The following is an 18,453-nucleotide window of genomic DNA, read 5'->3' on the forward strand; positions in this document are numbered from 1 at the left end:
AAATCTGCCTTTGATATTGTCGTTGCTGATGGGGATTCTAGATTCCAGCCAGCTAGAGTTCTTTAGGATCATTAAAGATCTGTGTTCTCCTGTTATCCATAATGTGTAGCTTGGTTAGGTATAGATTTGAATATATCTTTCCTTGGTGCCACTTGTGGTATCATCCTTCAGCAAATAGTCGTCTCTATATCTGGGTCTCTATGGAAAGTCGGGATAGATAGTGATGGTATTACCCTCAAACTGCAGTAGGCCCTCTTTCCTCGTCAGTAGCCGTACTTTATTAATATAGAATACAAATGTTGTTATGATGGGCAGAGCCGGTGCCTGGTGGAAGTGTCTTAACAGGAATGCTGTAATCCTCTTTGATAGTGAATCTAGAAGTAAATGGGCTTGCTCCTGTGGCACCCAGAAGCCATTTTCCATAAATTCTACATTTTCTACCCTTTTAGGGAATCCAACAGGTTTTCAAATTTATTTAGGAGAGAAACATAATTATCTTGGATAGCTATTGTATATTTATGTGTTCATGTTTGATTATCTCCCACAAAACTCCCCCTTTCTCTAATTTAGCAGTGGAGGACCTTATTATGTCAAAGACCTCTCTAAATAATGTACTGTCTACCAGCAGAGATTCTATATGTTGGGTATTTTGGCAGGCAGATGTAGCATACAGTCATTCAGACAGACATCTGTGTTTTCTTTGGCCGCCCCTTATTCTGAGCTACTCTCTCCCTACTGACATGTGATGAAGATGACACCAGTATCTTTCGCCTCTGGGTGCCTAATATAGCTATGGTGCTTGCCCCCCAGGCCAGTCCCATAGTGGGCTACCTTGGGCTGGGTCACTGGGCCACCTACATGTTTTTCCCTTTAAAATATTCCTAATAGGCTGCTGAGTCGAGTCTTGCCCCCCGGGCTAAAATTTGCCAGCTCTCCCCTGTTTAGGAGGGATTACTAATGCCTAAATGTGCCTTGTTCGCGTTGTTTGTAGCTGTGGCGGATTTCTTCCTACAGAATAGTGTAGCGCAGTGATAGGCAACGTCAAACAGCTGGAGGGCCGCATGGTCTATATAGGATGGATATGTGGTTAGTTTACATATTGGACAGTTGGGTCTTGTGCACATAATTAAACTTTTGGCCATACTATACAACCTTAAATATTTTCTTTGTTCGGTACTGTTTACCATGCTAGCAAGATACACAAGTATAGAATTTTTTGACATACAATACATGTTCTAATTACAATGACACAATGCCGCAAGCACACATACTAATTTAACCCTTTTAACAATATGAACATAAAACCAATTTAGCAGATCTACTGCATCCTTCCACTACCTATAATAAGCATATGCTCTTTAATAAGCCTGTATGATGAGTTTTCAGAATACCTTTTAGTGGACTTTGAGTCTTATTTATCAAATGGAGAAAAACCCTATCACTGGCAAAAAGCTGTGTTTTCACTGGGGATAGGGCTATTTTTACTTCCAACTATCAGTCTAAAAACTAGAGATGGTCACTGACCCCCGTGTTTTGGTTTTGGATTCGGTTTTGGATCTGGATTACCGTCGTGTTTTGGTTTTGGTTTTGGTTTTGCAAAACCGCCATTGCGTGTTTTGGTTTTGGTTTTGGTTTTGTTTGGTTTTGTTTTGCTATTTTTTGGGAAAATCCATGTTTTTGGGCCTAAATTAACCCAATTTAGTGCTCCAACTGTTTTAGAGACAAGTAATCTAATTGTTGAGGTAATAAATCATCCAAAAAAACAGTTTAATTCTTCGTTGGTAGGCCTATTCTACACACAAAACAGATTGTCTTCCTCTCCATCTATGCATATTGGCAATGCAGCCATCGTCTTTGAATGTATATTACACCCTACACTTATAGTTAAATATGTAAAGAAATGGAAAAAGCCAGTTTGCTTTCTGTCTCTCAAGGCCCCCCTCCACTTGTATAAAATAGCAAAAAATTCAGCCATTATAGACTGTACAATATTAATTGACATGGAGAAAGCCAGTTTGGTTTCTGTCTCTCTAGGCCCCCCTCCACTTGTATAAAATACTAAAAAATTCAGCCATTATAGACTGTACAATATTAATTGACATGGAGAAAGACAGTTTGGGGTCACTCTGTCTCTCTAGGCCCCCCTCCACTTGTATAAAATACCAAAAAATTCAGCCATTATAGACTGTACAATATTAATTGACATGGAGAAAGCCAGTTTGGTTTCTGTCTCTCTAGCCCCCCCTCCACTTGTATAAAATACCAAAAAATTCAGCCATTATAGACTGTACAATATTAATTGACATGGAGAAAGCCAGTTTGGTTTCTGTCTCTCTAGCCCCCCCTCCACTTGTATAAAATACTAAAAAATTCAGCCATTATAGACTGTACAATATAAATTGAAATGGACAAAGGCAGTTTGGTATCTGTCTGCATCAGATCCTCTCTCCACTAGGAGTAAAATAGAAAACTATTCAGCCGTTATATAATCTAGAATATAAATAGAAATTGAGAAAGGCAATTTGGTATCTGTCTGCATCATAATCATCAACATCATCATTAGCGCCCTCGTCGCCTACACAAATCTCCCCCTCATCCTCTTCTAATTCCAAAGTGGCATCCTCAATTTGGGTATCACCGGCTACACTCGGGCTATTAAGGCACACATCAGCAGAATGCTCACGATTAGACATCCCACTGTTGGATGGACTCTCCACAGGGATTGTTGTCATTTGTGAATCAGAGCAAATATTCTCCTGTAATGCCTCACTGGTATCTTGCAGCTCAGCTTTGACGCGTAACAGTAGTTGTGCACCAATTGTAGCCTGGGTAACTTTTTGGGATCTGCCACTAATAGCCAAAGGTGAAGGCCTCATTCTCTCTTTGCCACTGCGTGTGTAGAATGGCATGCTTGCAATTTTTTTTTTATCGTCACTTAACTTTTGCTCAGTTACACTTCTTTTTCGCTTCAATACAGTAAATTTTTTTTTGGTTTTTGTTTTTTGCACTAATTTGAAAACACTCTGTTGTTTGACATCGCCTTGGCCAGATGACGTACTGGGAACACTAACATCAGGACTGGTGACAGAACCTGGTTGCTCATTTAGATCATATGTGGACTGCTTTGAATCCATTCTGAGCGCAAACCACTGAGGAGTGCTAAAAATTATTGAGTAGATACTGCTGACAGATATGACTTTTGACAGCCAGAAATATTAATGCACAATTAGGGAGGACACCCCAAAAACACTGAGGAGTGCTAAAAATTATTGAGTAGATACTGCTGACAGATATGACTTTTGACAGCCAGAAATATTAATGCACAATTAGGGAGGACACCCCAAAAACACTGAGGAGTGCTACAAATTATTGAGTAGATACTGCTGACAGATATGACTTTTGACAGCCAGAAATATTAATGCACAATTAGGGAGGACACCCCAAAAACACTGAGGAGTGCTACAAATTATTGAGTAGATACTGCTGACAGATATGACTTTTGACAGCCAGAAATATTAATGCACAATTAGGGAGGACACCCCAAAAACACTGAGGAGTGCTACAAATTATTGAGTAGATACTGCTGACAGATATGACTTTTGACAGCCAGAAATATTAATGCACAATTAGGGAGGACACCCCAAAAACACAGAGGAGTGCTAAAATTTATTGAGTAGATACTGCTGACAGATATGACTTTTGACAGCCAGAAATATTAATGCACAATTAGAGAGGACACCCCAAAAACACTGAGGAGTGCTAACATTTATTGAGTAGATACTGCTGACAGATATGACTTTTGACAGCCAGAAATATTAATGCACAATTAGGGAGGACACCCCAAAAACACTGAGGAGTGCTAAAAATTATTGAGTAGATACTGCTGACAGATATGACTTTTGACAGCCAGAAATATTAATGCACAATTAGGGAGGACACCCCAAAAACACTGAGGAGTGCTACAAATTATTGAGTAGATACTGCTGACAGATATGACTTTTGACAGCCAGAAATATTAATGCACAATTAGGGAGGACACCCCAAAAACACTGAGGAGTGCTACAAATTATTGAGTAGATACTGCTGACAGATATGACTTTTGACAGCCAGAAATATTAATGCACAATTAGGGAGGACACCCCAAAAACACAGAGGAGTGCTAAAATTTATTGAGTAGATACTGCTGACAGATATGACTTTTGACAGCCAGAAATATTAATGCACAATTAGAGAGGACACCCCAAAAACACTGAGGAGTGCTAACATTTATTGAGTAGATACTGCTGACAGATATGACTTTTGACAGCCAGAAATATTAATGCACAATTAGGGAGGACACCCCAAAAACACAGAGGAGTGCTAAAATTTATTGAGTAGATACTGCTGACAGATATGACTTTTGACAGCCAGAAATATTAATGCACAATTAGAGAGGACACCCCAAAAACACTGAGGAGTGCTTAAAATTATTGAGTAGATACTGCTGACAGATATGACTTTTGACAGCCAGAAATATTAATGCACAATTAGAGAGGACACCCCAAAAACACTGAGGAGTGCTAACATTTATTGAGTAGATACTGCTGACAGATATGACTTTTGACAGCCAGAAATATTAATGCACAATTATGGGGGACAACCCAAAAGCGCTGGGGAGTGCCAAATATGAAGAAAAAATAATAAACCTCTATCCTCCTCTCTGCACTAGCGATTTTGGTTAGAGCAATTGCAAGAACAATATTGTATTCTTTCTCTGTCCCTGCTCTAATTAGCCTATGACTACACCCTGCTCTCTCCCTCTGTCAAATGGCGATGGATTGCTGTGGAGGCGTGTATTTATAAAGTTGAAGTATCGCGAGAACCGAGTCCCGAGATCCGACGACGTCACAATGACGTTCGGCCTCGATTTGGATTCGGAATTGGCGGGAGAGTACCGAGCTGCTCAGCTCGGTACTCGGATACCCAAAGTTCGGGTGGGTTCGGTTCTCGGAGAACCGGACCCGCCCATCTCTACTAAAAACAAACTAGTAGGTAAACTGGCTGCTTGTGCGTTAGGGAATTTAGACTGTAAGCTCAAAGGGTCAGGGACTCTTGTGATAATAATAATAATAATAATAATAATCTAAAGGGTTAACTAGCAATAATATTTGCCAATTTTTTCAGGCGAAACCATACCAATGTAAAGCATAGGGAAGTCTATTTTACAAAGATTGAAGTGGTACAATCAATGCAATCATGGCGATAGCAGAAGAAATTCAATGGAAAAAAATGCTTTACTATATAAATAAACCACATTTTCAATTTACATTTCTTTTTACATTTTTTTTTTTTTTTTTACTTTTGTATTTATTTTTGAACATTTTTTTTACCACTTACTGTAACTAAAAGCTCAAATTCGGGTTTTCAAGTCCACTGCGCGTGAGCACATTTTCCCTGAGACTGGCCTGGTGAAGTGGAATAATAAACCTTACCACTCCTGGCCAATATCACTAAGTATTGCGACATTTTATTGATATATCATGGCGATAGATGGTTTTCTATGGCTTTGATAAGCAGCCATAGAAAAACAAAACTGTCGCTATATCTTCAGTAAATTGACCAATTAGTAGACTTTTATATTAATAACAGAAATTCCTTTTTATTTCAAATGATAAAAATATATTAACACAACCAAAGTATTTTATTTTTTCTAAACGGCTTTCTTTCATTTTATAGTAAAAGTAAAACAGTTGCTGCATGGTTACAACTTCACATACATAAAATACTAAATTGAAAAAAATATATATTTTTATTCTGTAATGGACACTAATAAAACAAATTTAAATAAGTAAAACGAAGAAAAAAATACTTGGTTCCACTGGGGCTCGAACCCAGGACCTTCTGCGTGTAAAGCAGACGTGATAACCACTACACTATGGAACCGCTGATAAGCATGTTTGCTGGTTTTACATATAAAAGACTATATATTTAGTTTTTAAAAGCTGTTAAAATGTAAAATATTTATAAAATATCATATATGCATAAATGCTTTACGATAGAAGTAAATTACTGCATGATTGAAAGAGCCGATTTTGATTTAAAGATATCTCTTTCAGAAACAATTTAACGAAGCTGCAGATGAGACATGCAGATTCCACACTCATTTAAATTAAATCTGGTAGCATACCTTGTATTAGATGTTAAATTAAATATTTTACATATATTTTCCACGCAGAAGAGTTCGCATAATCTTGGTGTATGGATTATATGTTTCCCACCACTAGATGGCGATCATAGAACACTCGATCACTACAGTATGTAGATCAGTTTGATCAATACAAGTGCTTTATATAGAGGGGAGCTATAAATTGTATTGTACTGATACTGAGACTAAATGTAAATATAGCGTAACACAGCTGATGGCTAATCTAGTAATTTGAACAGTCTCATTATTATTTAGGAACTGGAATTATAATTAAAAAGAGTGTTTCTTTTCTGTAATGCTTCCCTATCGAAAATCAATTTGAATTTGCTTGCTGATTGGATCTTTTTTGTATACTTTGCCCTGTCAGTATAATTTCCAGCAACTGATCTCATGTTGGATTTAAATGGACATTGTAACTGATATATAAATGACCTGAAAAAATTCCTTAAGTTTTTATATACTTTTAATACCATTCCACACCGAAGTAACATTGTCAACATATCTGTGATGTGTAATACATACCATGCACAAACATATAGCAGGCACTGCATTTCTATGTGCATGGAGCCTCTGTTATAAACCAAGGAAATAGATAGCATACGATGTGCTCATTGGTTGTTGCTTCCCCGCTGCTTCTTACCTTAGCAGGTGGTAGGTGAGGGCATCATCCTTAGCTCCTCAGATTGAGATTGTGACTCATGGCAGTGACATCATAGCCTAGAGTCACACTTGTAGCCCATCACAGATGGCTGTGTCTCAATCATACCAGTGACCAGCGCTCCCTATGTTACTCTCAGTGTTTTAAGCACCCCTAACCAGTGGTGCCCTAAGCAACCGCTAAGTTAGCCTAATAGTAGCACCGGCTCTGCATACAACAGTGCCTGTTGCCCACCACATTAGTTACTCTTGTGCTTTCCAGTTTACACCTTCTACTCCAGCACTTCTTCTTCCTATGGATGCTGCTTTCTCCCACCAGTCATCCAGTACTCGAAGCAATACCCCTTTTTCTTTTCTTCGCTCTTCGCGTTATGCCAAGACATGCCACTTTATGGATGCCAGCTAAGCACCACCATTTAGTGGATGTTGCACCAGACTCAGTCTGTCTACTTTGCATGGTGACATAATCCCTGTGTGGTGGGGCTGGTGATTGGATCAGTGCAAGGGGTGCTTACTGTTACACATTACACTGTACTCCACATTTTACACCATTGACCTCTTGCTTTCTACATTAATACCCAAAACACATTCTACAAGCTCTGCATATTACATATAGTTCCACTAAACTGCACAACTCCAAACTATGTACTGTGGGCCATTATCTGCACGAATATTGCTCTACCCAGTTACGTTAAACAGACACACATTACACTACAGCCCACTCCTGCACTCCCAAATACTGTTTATCATCCATTCTAAGTCCTCTGCTCATCAGCTGCACTGTAACATGTAACATACACAGCACTTTAGTTGTGCTGCTCACTCCCAACGTCAAGTACATATCTATAAACAACATAGACTTTTTAGCTGTTATATACCTCCCAATACTTTTCCTGATGGACACATACAAAAAATGGGACTGGGTCACACCACACTGGGGGTGTGCTACGCTTCAATTGGCACCTGAACCACAGTGGATAAATGCTACTCCCTCAGTGCAGTGAAAATTAATAATTTGTTTATTAAGAGCACTGGGGCACAAATAAGATAATCAGGGCCCACCGTCCACTGCACAATGAGGTGAGTTGCATTCTCACACTGTGGAGGACAGTCCTGATGATGGAGGAGGACTCCCCAAGATTCAGAAGTCTCCCGGACAAGTATGATTTAAGAACAGAAAGATAATGGATTTCACCTCTGCAGAAATGTGAAGCTTTCAATGCAAGTCACATCCATGACAAATTATTTTGGCTCATATCTATCTTTTAAAATGGAAAAAACACTTAAGTAGATGAACTGTGTTTGGCCCACAGATATGATATAGTTTTCTCTTTTTTAGCAGATATTGGCCCCTATTTATTACCCATCGCATTTTATACACAATGTATTTCAATCCTCATCGCAAAGATAAGGATTTAAATATCGTGCATATTTATTAAAAATTTTCAACAGGAACTTTCAAGAAAAACTGCTGTTCCTACGAACACCTGTCTCCTATGTCCTCTATGGTCACTATCGCAAAGTGACCACCTCTGCGATAGTGACCGGAGGGGAGAGCAGTAAGATGTGGTGAGGGATCCGATGATCCCTCTACTACAATGCTCTCCCCATAGGAGCAGAGCTGAAAAATTACATATGCCAGCCTGAGCTGCCGTACATTACCGTATGTGTAATTGCTTTTTCGGAACTTATTAATTTGCAGTATATAGCAGTCCCCATAGACATTTATGGGGATTGCTCTGGATTTAAAAAAAATGCAAAGTAGCAGATATCTATGATATCTGCTGTGATGCACTGATAATAAATGTGCACATTACTTAAATGTGCACATTACTTAAATGTGCGTCGGTCCCCCAAAATGAAAAAAAGAAATAATAAATAGGCCCCATTGACACTTGTACTATTGAAAGTAGCAGTCTGATATGCAAAATATTGCTGTAAGGATAATTTGGAGAATTAAGTACCCAATGTGTTCATGTTCCAGAACAGTGAGGCTACCAAATACAAATCCCCCTCACATTTACTTTTTAGGGAAGGGGCCCACATTTTGTTGATTTGTTTGCCTTTCACTATTGCTGCTGAAATGATACTTGAGCCGTTTATGGAGGTAGTGTGCCTTTAAATAAGCAGGAGTGTCTGGCAGCACTAATGTGAGATAATTATACATCTAGGGATTGAATCACTGCTTGTTTCCTTTTATGATTTCTTCTTGATGAACATTTTTCTTAAGGTTATGTCATGCTTATTTCTGTGTTCATGGATTTTGATGTTATATTATATATTTGGGGGTAGGGGTATGACTCCCAACTGAAAGGTTTATATATGGTGTCTTCTGTACAGAGCCGGATTTAGACCTCATAGGGCCCTAGGCAGGATACTGTTTTTGGGCCCCCTCCCTGAAACAATCCATAGCACTATATTTTTGCAGCCTACCATATACCCCTATAGTTACGTAGAAGTGAAAGCATGTGCCGCTGCATGCCTACCATATACCCCTATAGTTAAGTAGATATGAAAGCCGGCGGCACGCCGCCAAAGGAGGTGAGGACGTGGCTTGCATCTTTGGGGGCGTACCTAACATGTGAAAAGAGCAAGGCCACCCTGCTGCAGAAAAAGGCACCCCTAAATAATTACCAAGCAGTCCTGTTTTTTTTAAGTAGTTGGGTCAAAACAACATAATAAATATTGAAGTCAGGGCAGAAATACTTACTTAAGGTGTTTGCAAAAATAATACGCATAAATCCAAGTATGTGCTCTTGTCACTTTTGTCCCTCTATCATCACACTGTGCCCCTTCATTGTCACTTTTGCCCCTTCACAATATCACATGTGCCCTTTCACCATCACCTCTGTGCCAATCACCATCACCACCTCTGTGCCAATCACCATCACCACCACTGTGCCAATCACCATCACCACCTCTGTGCCCATTACCACCTCTGTGCCCTTCACCATCACCACTTCTGTGCCAATCACCATCACCACCTCTGTGCCTCTTCACCATCACCACCTCTGTGCCCATCACCACCTCTGTGCCTCTTCACCATCACCACCTCTGTGCCCTTCACCATCACCACCTCTGTGCCAATCACCATCACCACCTCTGTGCCCATTACCACCTCTGTGCCCTTCACCATCACCACCTCTGTGCCCTTCACCATCACCACCTCTGTGCCAATCACCATCACCACCTCTGTGCCCATTATCACCTCTGTGCCCTTCACCATCACCACTTCTGTGCCAATCACCATCACCACCTCTGTGCCCATCACCACCTCTGTGCCTCTTCACCATCACCACCTCTGTGCCCTTCACCATCACCACCTCTGTGCCCTTCACCATCACCACCTCTGTGCCAATCACCATCACCACTTCTGTGCCAATCACCATCACCAATTCTGTGCCCCTTCACCATCACCACCTCTGTGCCCTTCACCATCACCACCTCTGTGCCCTTCACCACCTCTGTGCCAATCACCATCACCAATTCTGTGCCCCTTCACCATCACCACCTCTGTGCCAATCACCATCACCACCTCTGTGCCCTTCACCATCACCACCTCTGTGCCCATCACCACTTCTGTGCCAATCACCATCACCAACTCTGTGCCAATCACCATCTCTGTGCCCTTCACCATCACCACCTCTGTGCCCATCACCATCACCACCTCTGTGCCCTTCACCATCACCACTTCTGTGCCAATCACCATCACCACTTCTGTGCCAATTACCATCTCTGTGCCCTTCACCACCTCTGTGCCCATCACCATCATCACTTCTGTGCCCCTTCACCATCACCACTTCTGTGCCCCTTCACCATCACCACTTCTGTCCCTTGTTTTACTTACCTTTCTATTGCGCGCTGCTCCTCCTCGGTGAGTCCAGATGTAAAAAAAAAGAAAAAAAAAGAAAGAGTCACGTGATCGCTCATCGGGTCCCGGCAGCCTCTCCTCCTCTCTCTCTATCACTGAGACACTGAGAGGAGAAGAGGCTGCCGGGACCCGACTCGCGGCACCCGACCCCCCCTCTCCCGATTCGCGGCACCCGACCCCCCCCTCCCCCGACTCGCAGCACACCCCCCCCGCACGAGTCGCGGGGGGGGGGGGGGGGGGGGGCGGGGGGTGCCGCGAGTCGGGGGAGGGGCCAAATTTATTTATTTTTTCATTTTTTTTTAAATTGATCCTGTCCCCCCCAGCTGGGCCCTCCGTGAGCCGCTAGGGCCTAGGCAGGTGCCTAGGTTGCCTAGCGGTAAATCCGGCCCTGCTTCTGTAAAGGGAATCATACACATACGCATTGCAAAAGCCATCTGTCCTGTTAATCATATGTAACACTGGCACCGCAAAACACAGATCTTTGGCCCACGGTCACTGATACATCATTCTTCTGTAGAAATAGGTAGGTAAAGGCTCATACTTTCCTTTTAGATTGCCTCAGCTTTCTGATTTTCAAACTTCTCTGATAATATTGCAGGTGCTCCTACCTGAGGAAGGTGTCATGGTCTGTGTGTTGTATTTGGACCAGTAATGGGCATTCATCTGTTGAGTTCATATTTCTACATATTGTATAGGCACCTAGTCCCTTTTAACTATCTCCCCCCACCCCCAAACAATTTACAGACACTAATGGGAGGAGTTAACAGGCATCTCATTTACATATGTCACGGATGCTGTGCAATAATCACAGCACAGTTGCATGCTGGTTATCATTGCTGCCTCACACCTCTGGGGTCATGAGTTTCATTCCGACCAGGGTCATATCTGTGGAATTTGTATGCTCTCTCTGTGTTTGCGTCGGTTTTCTCCCACAATCCAAAAACATACCAGTAGGTTAATTGGCTTCTAACGAAATGGATCCCAGGCTGTATATGTATATATATGTGTATGTATGTGTGTGTGGTAAGGAACTTAGATTGTAACCTTCAATTGGGCAAGGATTAATGTTAATGATCCTATATCCTCTGTACAGCGCTGTATAATATGATTGGCACCAGTGGTCGAAGTGATAGTTTTAAGGTGAAGGCAGTAGGAGAAGTGGCCGTATGGCATACCACTGTATGCACCCCCTCTTCCACCACTATAAAAAATAGACAAAAGTAAATTGTTAAGTCCTGGTATTCACCAATACCATAAGACGTTAAGTCACGCTGGCCTCCAAAAGGAGTTAACACCCCACCAAAATGAAAACCCCATTCAAGACCACTATAAAGCCAGGTCCCTCATATATCTCCCCATTTCAATCTTGTCACAGTCACCTTTGCTATTTGCCGTCATTATGTGTACATACCACAAATGCCAAACCCCCTCTAGTAAACAACCACCAATGAGTTCATTTTGCACATTAAAATTCAAAGATGCTTTTAGAAGAAAAGAGCATTTAGGAGCGGCCTAGAGTTTGACGTGACCACAACCCTATTTTGAGGCAACACGTTAAATTTGACTTTATCCTGGATGTTGAGAAATATGCAATGAAATAATGCTAACTCTCAAAAGTAGACCTTGTTATAAATAGTACCAATATCTCTGAAACAGTATTAGCTTGTCCTGGTGTTTGGGTCTGTGTAATGTTCTAGCCGGTATATATCTTCTTCTCTTACTTTGCCTTCCTTGCATCTGTTCTGGGGGTATGCTTTGAACAGTATTCACCTTCATTGGTTGTATCGTCTCTCTACATTTCATCTGTGTTGTGTGCAGCTGTGTATGTTTTTAGTTTCTGTTTGTATACTTTATTGTTTGTCTCTTGTGTTATAGTTTCATAGGCCAGTGAGCTTGTGTTCTTCTCCAGTCCTATCTGTCCCCATTTTTTTTAATAACCAATGTCCTTTTAAATATATAGGATAGCTTAAACCAGTCCAGACTTCCCCTAGTAATACAACACTTTGTATTAATATTCCACAATAAGGATATAATATACTCCAATTGACATAAAAATTGAACACAAGCTAGAATTACTTATCACCCTGTACTTGAATCACATCCACTTTACATGTGCCGCAGTTACTGAAGGTCACTCTCACATGCGATATGGGTCTTCATGATGAAATTAGCCGCTGTCATTTAGGGCGATAACACCCACGCACTCTTCTATTGTAATCAGTATGAAGTAGCTACGGTTGGTTATATATACACGCAGCGATTGTGTATCCACAAGTGCATTATTCAGGAATGATAACAAATGTCCGCTTGCTGTTGTATATATTGAATACTATTATTACGATGTATCAGATTGCAAATATATCTGCTGATCTTTTACTAATGTGACAGTCACATTTATACAATGTATCCAATTGTCGATAATACAATATGAAGAAAAGACTAATAACTTGCAATCTGGCCATATACCAATATGAAATTGTATTAAAGATTAACACATTTCTTTGCCTAAGCATGCAAGTTTCCTCAGAAAGATAAAAGCTTTTTTTGAAATATGTAACAATTTCCAGCTAATTACTATTATTATTTATTATTATTATCGTAGATTTGTAAGGCGCTACAGTGCTCCACAGCGCCGTACAGTAGGGAAACACTACATACATAAAACAGGGACATACAAGGTAGACAAAATAAATGCAGACATGAATATAAAGGGTGTCACAGCTGAAACAAGAGGAGCAAATGTGGCTCAGAGTCTAGATTGGAACAGTTGTGCGGGTGTATTAGTGTGAATAGTGTTATTAAGGATAAGGTCACCTCTAAAAAAGAGATGGGCTTTCAAAGAGCGTCTAAATATTTGAAGGCTGTGGGAAAGTCTGATTAGGCATGATAGGGAATTCCATAAGTGGGGAGCAGCACGGGAGAAGTCTTGTAGGCAGGAGTGAGAGGTGGTATTCAGAGATGAGACAAGATGCAGGTCAGAGGTAGATCTAAGAGGGTGAGAGTCAGAGTATTTTGATGTGAGATTTGAGATGTAGGCAGGGGTAGTGTTGTTGAGGGCTTTGTAGGTAAGGGTGAGTAATTTGAATTTGATTCTGGAGGACACAGGGAGCCAGTGTAGTGATTTGCAAAGTGGTGCAGCAGATATGGAGCGGTGAGAGAGGAAGATCATTTGATTTGTTTTAAAAGTTATGAATTGTGGTTATTCATAAGTTGATTGAATTGATTCTACCCTTTCCTTTGGGTTTATGTTTTCTAGATATTATATTTATTTTTATATTTTAAAATGACATTGCACAACAACATTAGGTGAGCCATTAATCTCATACATGTTATAAACTCTAGAGGATCTGAAGTTTTATGTCCTATACTCATAAAACTGTCAGCTTCTCTGGGGACTTTTAGAATGGTATTCTGCAAAATAATAAAGATTCCACCTAGGGAGTCCAGCCTCATGCTGACAGGCCTAGGGTTGGTTTGGCACTATGACAGGTGTAGCCCATGTATCTAGTTTCCCTGCTGCAGTGCCCTCTGGCTGGGGGCACTACTAGCGTTGGTACTGGTAAATTCAGGGGGTCTCCATGCTTCCTGTCCCCTCTTTACTAGAACCAGACTAGGCTGTCAGAGATAGGGCTGACACTGGTAAATATGGGGGGCCCTGCATTTTTTATCACTCCAATTCTGAAAGTATCAGCCATGGCAGAACTAGGCCTGGTTATGGTTTGTTTGGAGTTTTTTGGGGAAAGGGGAGGGTCCGTTCTTATTTTTTTTTCTTATATACAATGCAACATCCGAGCTCATGGTCATCATCAGCATGGGTCTTGCGCCGGTGGGGAAACCAGCCGCAACAGATACACTTGCTAGAGCCATGTCTGCAGCTACTTCTCCTTCAGCATAGTATGTAAGGAACTTACATATTTCCTTACTTATATATTTCTAGGCAATGATTCTACTGCGCTTGTGCAGTTCTAAAAGCACTATTTGCGCTTATGGATCGGACTTATGTCCAACTCTACGAGACCCACAATGGGTATGATGATTATTTTGTTTTTCTTAAAGGGATGATTAATGTTCTTTTTATTCATTTTTTTTTTTTTTGCATCAAGATGTGAATCGAATCACATGTGGGGTTTCCATTTAAATTACCTTGTAATACTGACCAGCATAAAGTGTTATCCATTTTCCTGTTGAAAGGGACCATCTTCGAAATGTGTAGCAGGAGTACACTGAAAGGGTTTATACTTATGTTGTCGCTGATTTTGTAAGTGTAAGTCAGTCAACATCAGAAACTCGATTTGCAGAAAATTATGTTGCAACTTCACTAATCTGCACTTGCACCTTTCAAGCTGAAACCGATATGTATGTAAGTACACTTCTCAGCATCTAAACATTTTACCTGATAATCTATGTGAATTGCAAATTTTCCAACCGAGTTTTAATTAGGACTTAGTTCACTCAGTTTCTGAGAAGACCAGCGAGCGAGCATAATAATATGACATATATCTTCGTCTCATCTCAGTGTTCAGACTAAAGCCATAAAGCTATAGCCAAACGACCTAGCAGATCTATTTTTCTGCTCCAGTCATAGTTGCCTACTCTCCCTAAATATCCAGGAGGCTTCCGAATTAGGGCACGACCTCCCATATTCCTGAGAAAGAAGACAATTCTTCTGTAAGGGAGCTTGCATGTCTGCAAGGTTTGAAGAACCAGCCATGATTATATAAATTACATCATCAATCATCAAGTGATTAAAGCTATGATGACGCACTAATCGTCATCATGTGACTTTTCTTGATGGATCAAATTGCATTGTAGACATCCACCCACCTCTTTTTTTCATAACTCTCCTTTACCAAATAAAGTATGAATATAATGTCATAGTTGCCTACTCTCCAGAAATGTCTGGAAGACTCCCGAATTTTTGGGAGTTCTCCCAGACTCCTGGGTGAGCCAGGCAACCTCCTGCATCCTGCTCTCTTCATTGGTGAAGTGGGTGGGGGTGGGGCTAAATGTGCCACACTAGCTAGAAGCTTCTCATTGGCTGATTGCAAATTCACCTCTGAAGCTGGTACTTTCTTCATTGAATATATTATTTTCCCAATTTCATTTGTACGCAAGCAGCAATATTAGGCCTGATTCATTAAGGATCTTAAATGAAGTGGAGCCTTTTTCAGTCTCCTGGACAAAACCATGTTACAATGCAAGGGGTGCAAATGAGTGTTCTGTTTTGCACATAAGTTAAATACCGACTGTTTTTTCCTGTAACACATAAATATCAACTTTAAATTTCAGTGTACAAATAAGCTATTAAGTATTTGTGTGTTACATGAAAAAACAGTCAGTATTTAACTTATGTGCAAAACAGAACACTCATTTGCATCCCTTCCATTGTAACATGGTTTTGTCCAGGAGACTGAAATAAGGATCCTCTTCATTTAAGATCCTTAATGTATCAGGCCCATTGTATCTGCTGTATTATACCAAGCCTAATATAAAATGTGTTTTTTGCTATCTAAATGATGATCTCTTATGATAACAAAAATGTATTGTACTTAAGACCTGGTTGTGTCTATGCTTAATGCTTCAATCTTCGCTTGTGAACTTTGGTTTTGAAATGCTCCTTTAAAGTCTTCAGGTCCACAAAGTATCTTGCGCAATGTAGACAGTAGTGCTGGGCATTTCCAGAAACATTGTAGTCAATTTCCTGTTTCAGTAAGCGATGGGCATTCTCTGGACCAAGATCTTCATGAATCTGATCTAAGTATTTTACTCTCCTTTTGGTTTTCCAAAGCTTTGCAATATTTTTCTTTTTATATGTATGCCTGACATAAAACATGATGCATAGATGCATCTTGTGATTCCTGCCACTCAGCATAAGGGAGTAAATACTCTATTTTTACAGTCTGCTTTTTTAACATAAATTACGCCTAACATGCATCCAACTCAGCTTTAGCCCAAAGTCTCTAGAAGGGTTAAGCGCTCTCTGATTCATTCAGTATGCCTGTGATTTCTTTTGCCTGCTACTATGACTGTAAAGCAATCACATGATTGTGTGGCCAATAGTTTCATGGCATTCTTGTCCTTTGATAGTGTGTTCCTTTGGAATCTCGAGTTAATGGCCTGAATGAAAACCTTAAAACACAGTACATGATGAATGTAAGGCATAACCTGTTTGCCTGAGACTGTCACAAGCCTCTAGTTGTATTACTAACATTTCATAGCAGAGACACCCACAGAACCAAGCTTTGTCTGTGTTGCTGTGATTATAAAAATTAGCGACAATGCTGTATCTCAACCAAAGGCATTTCATTCCGGGATCATCCAGTAAATAATCCTCCAAGATCTTCTTATGTCAAACAGCATGGTTTCAGGCATAAAGATGGACAGATGAATCTGTTTTTATCATCTTAGCACTCAACGTCAAAGACATCCTACATAGCCAAATCAGGTACTCTCATTTTGTTATATTAAATGAAATGTTGTATTGAGTTGTTTACCGCTCTGTATTGTTTAAAGACTCTAAAGGCGAAATGGGAAAAAGTGCTGCTATAATCAATGCATGAGATGATTGAAAATGAACCTTTTATTTGTCTAATGTTTCTTTTTCCATACAGAAGGAAGTAAATTGATGTGTACAGTAGTAATTAAATATCCCTTGACGATTCAAATCCCCTCCTTCCTTTACTATTGTCCCTCCTATTGATAGAAAGAGCAGGATGTCTTCTGGAGGAAATCCAAATATAAAAGGTGCATTGGGATGCATACATTAAATAGGTACTATTACAGGCCGAACACAGGATTCTATACTTACTATGTTTCAAATGTCACTTTCTGTATTTGATATGCACTATGCATATGAACACCCAAGGCTCAACATGTTAGTTAGACATAATAAGTGTAGATATGTGTGAATCATTCACTAGTATAGTCTACAAATTAGCATGTCAGTAAATACTCATGGTTGAAGATGGAGGGCTATATATCACCCACCATCATATATTGTACAGCAATGTTATTTTTCTTATCTTTTGGAAAGTAAATTGTTGTAATGCCCAAGTAATTTATTGAGGTGAGTGTAAATGTAGTATATGAATGAATCCATTCATGTACTGTAGTGAGAAGAATAGCCATTTAAACTTTAAACTGCCCTGGTGGTCATTTGAAATGCACATTTTCTCCCTGAAACAACTGTCAGGGAGAAAAATTTACTTTTCATATCGTTATTGAACATGTTGATCTAACAGTCATGGTGATGGTGGAAAAGTTGTGTGAGTAGTGTATGATACCATCTTTAGGGGCATATTCAATTGACGGCGGGATCGCCGAAAATCCCGTGCTCAAAAAATATTACCGTTATTATGGTAATCCTGCGCGAGAAAACCGTTAATACGGTAATTTACTCGCTGAATTTCAGCTCGCGGCTCAGGGAGCTGCGAGCTGAAATTCAGCGAGATATTACCGTATTAACGGTAATATTTTTGGAGCGCGGGATTTTCGGCAATCCCGCCGTCAATTGAATATGCCCCTTAGTGTCAGTCAAATCAAACAGACATTTCCTCCATTCCCTTACCTGTAACTGCACATGTGGTCTGAGCTTTTTTGGGCCATTCTTCTTTACAAAATTGCCTCATCTCATGCAACATTTGAATTGGGATAAGCTCAAGGGGTAAATGTATCAATCAGCAGTTAGCGAAAACCGCCAATTTTTGCCGTTTTGCCAGCATTACTTAGTCTGGCAAATGTA

General features: G+C 40.3%; 1 non-coding gene across 1 annotated transcript; it reads right to left on the minus strand.

Annotated features, from left to right (window-relative positions):
* Window positions 1–5,849: 5,849 nt before the first annotated feature.
* On the minus strand, window positions 5,850–5,922 carry TRNAV-UAC (transfer RNA valine (anticodon UAC)). The gene has a single exon. It is a non-coding gene; the product is annotated as a tRNA-Val (tRNA).
* Between the last annotated feature and the right edge of the window lie 12,531 nt (window positions 5,923–18,453).

Source organism: Mixophyes fleayi, chromosome 2 (assembly GCF_038048845.1).
Source record: "Mixophyes fleayi isolate aMixFle1 chromosome 2, aMixFle1.hap1, whole genome shotgun sequence".
In the NCBI taxonomy this organism is placed as follows: domain Eukaryota; kingdom Metazoa; phylum Chordata; class Amphibia; order Anura; family Limnodynastidae; genus Mixophyes; species Mixophyes fleayi.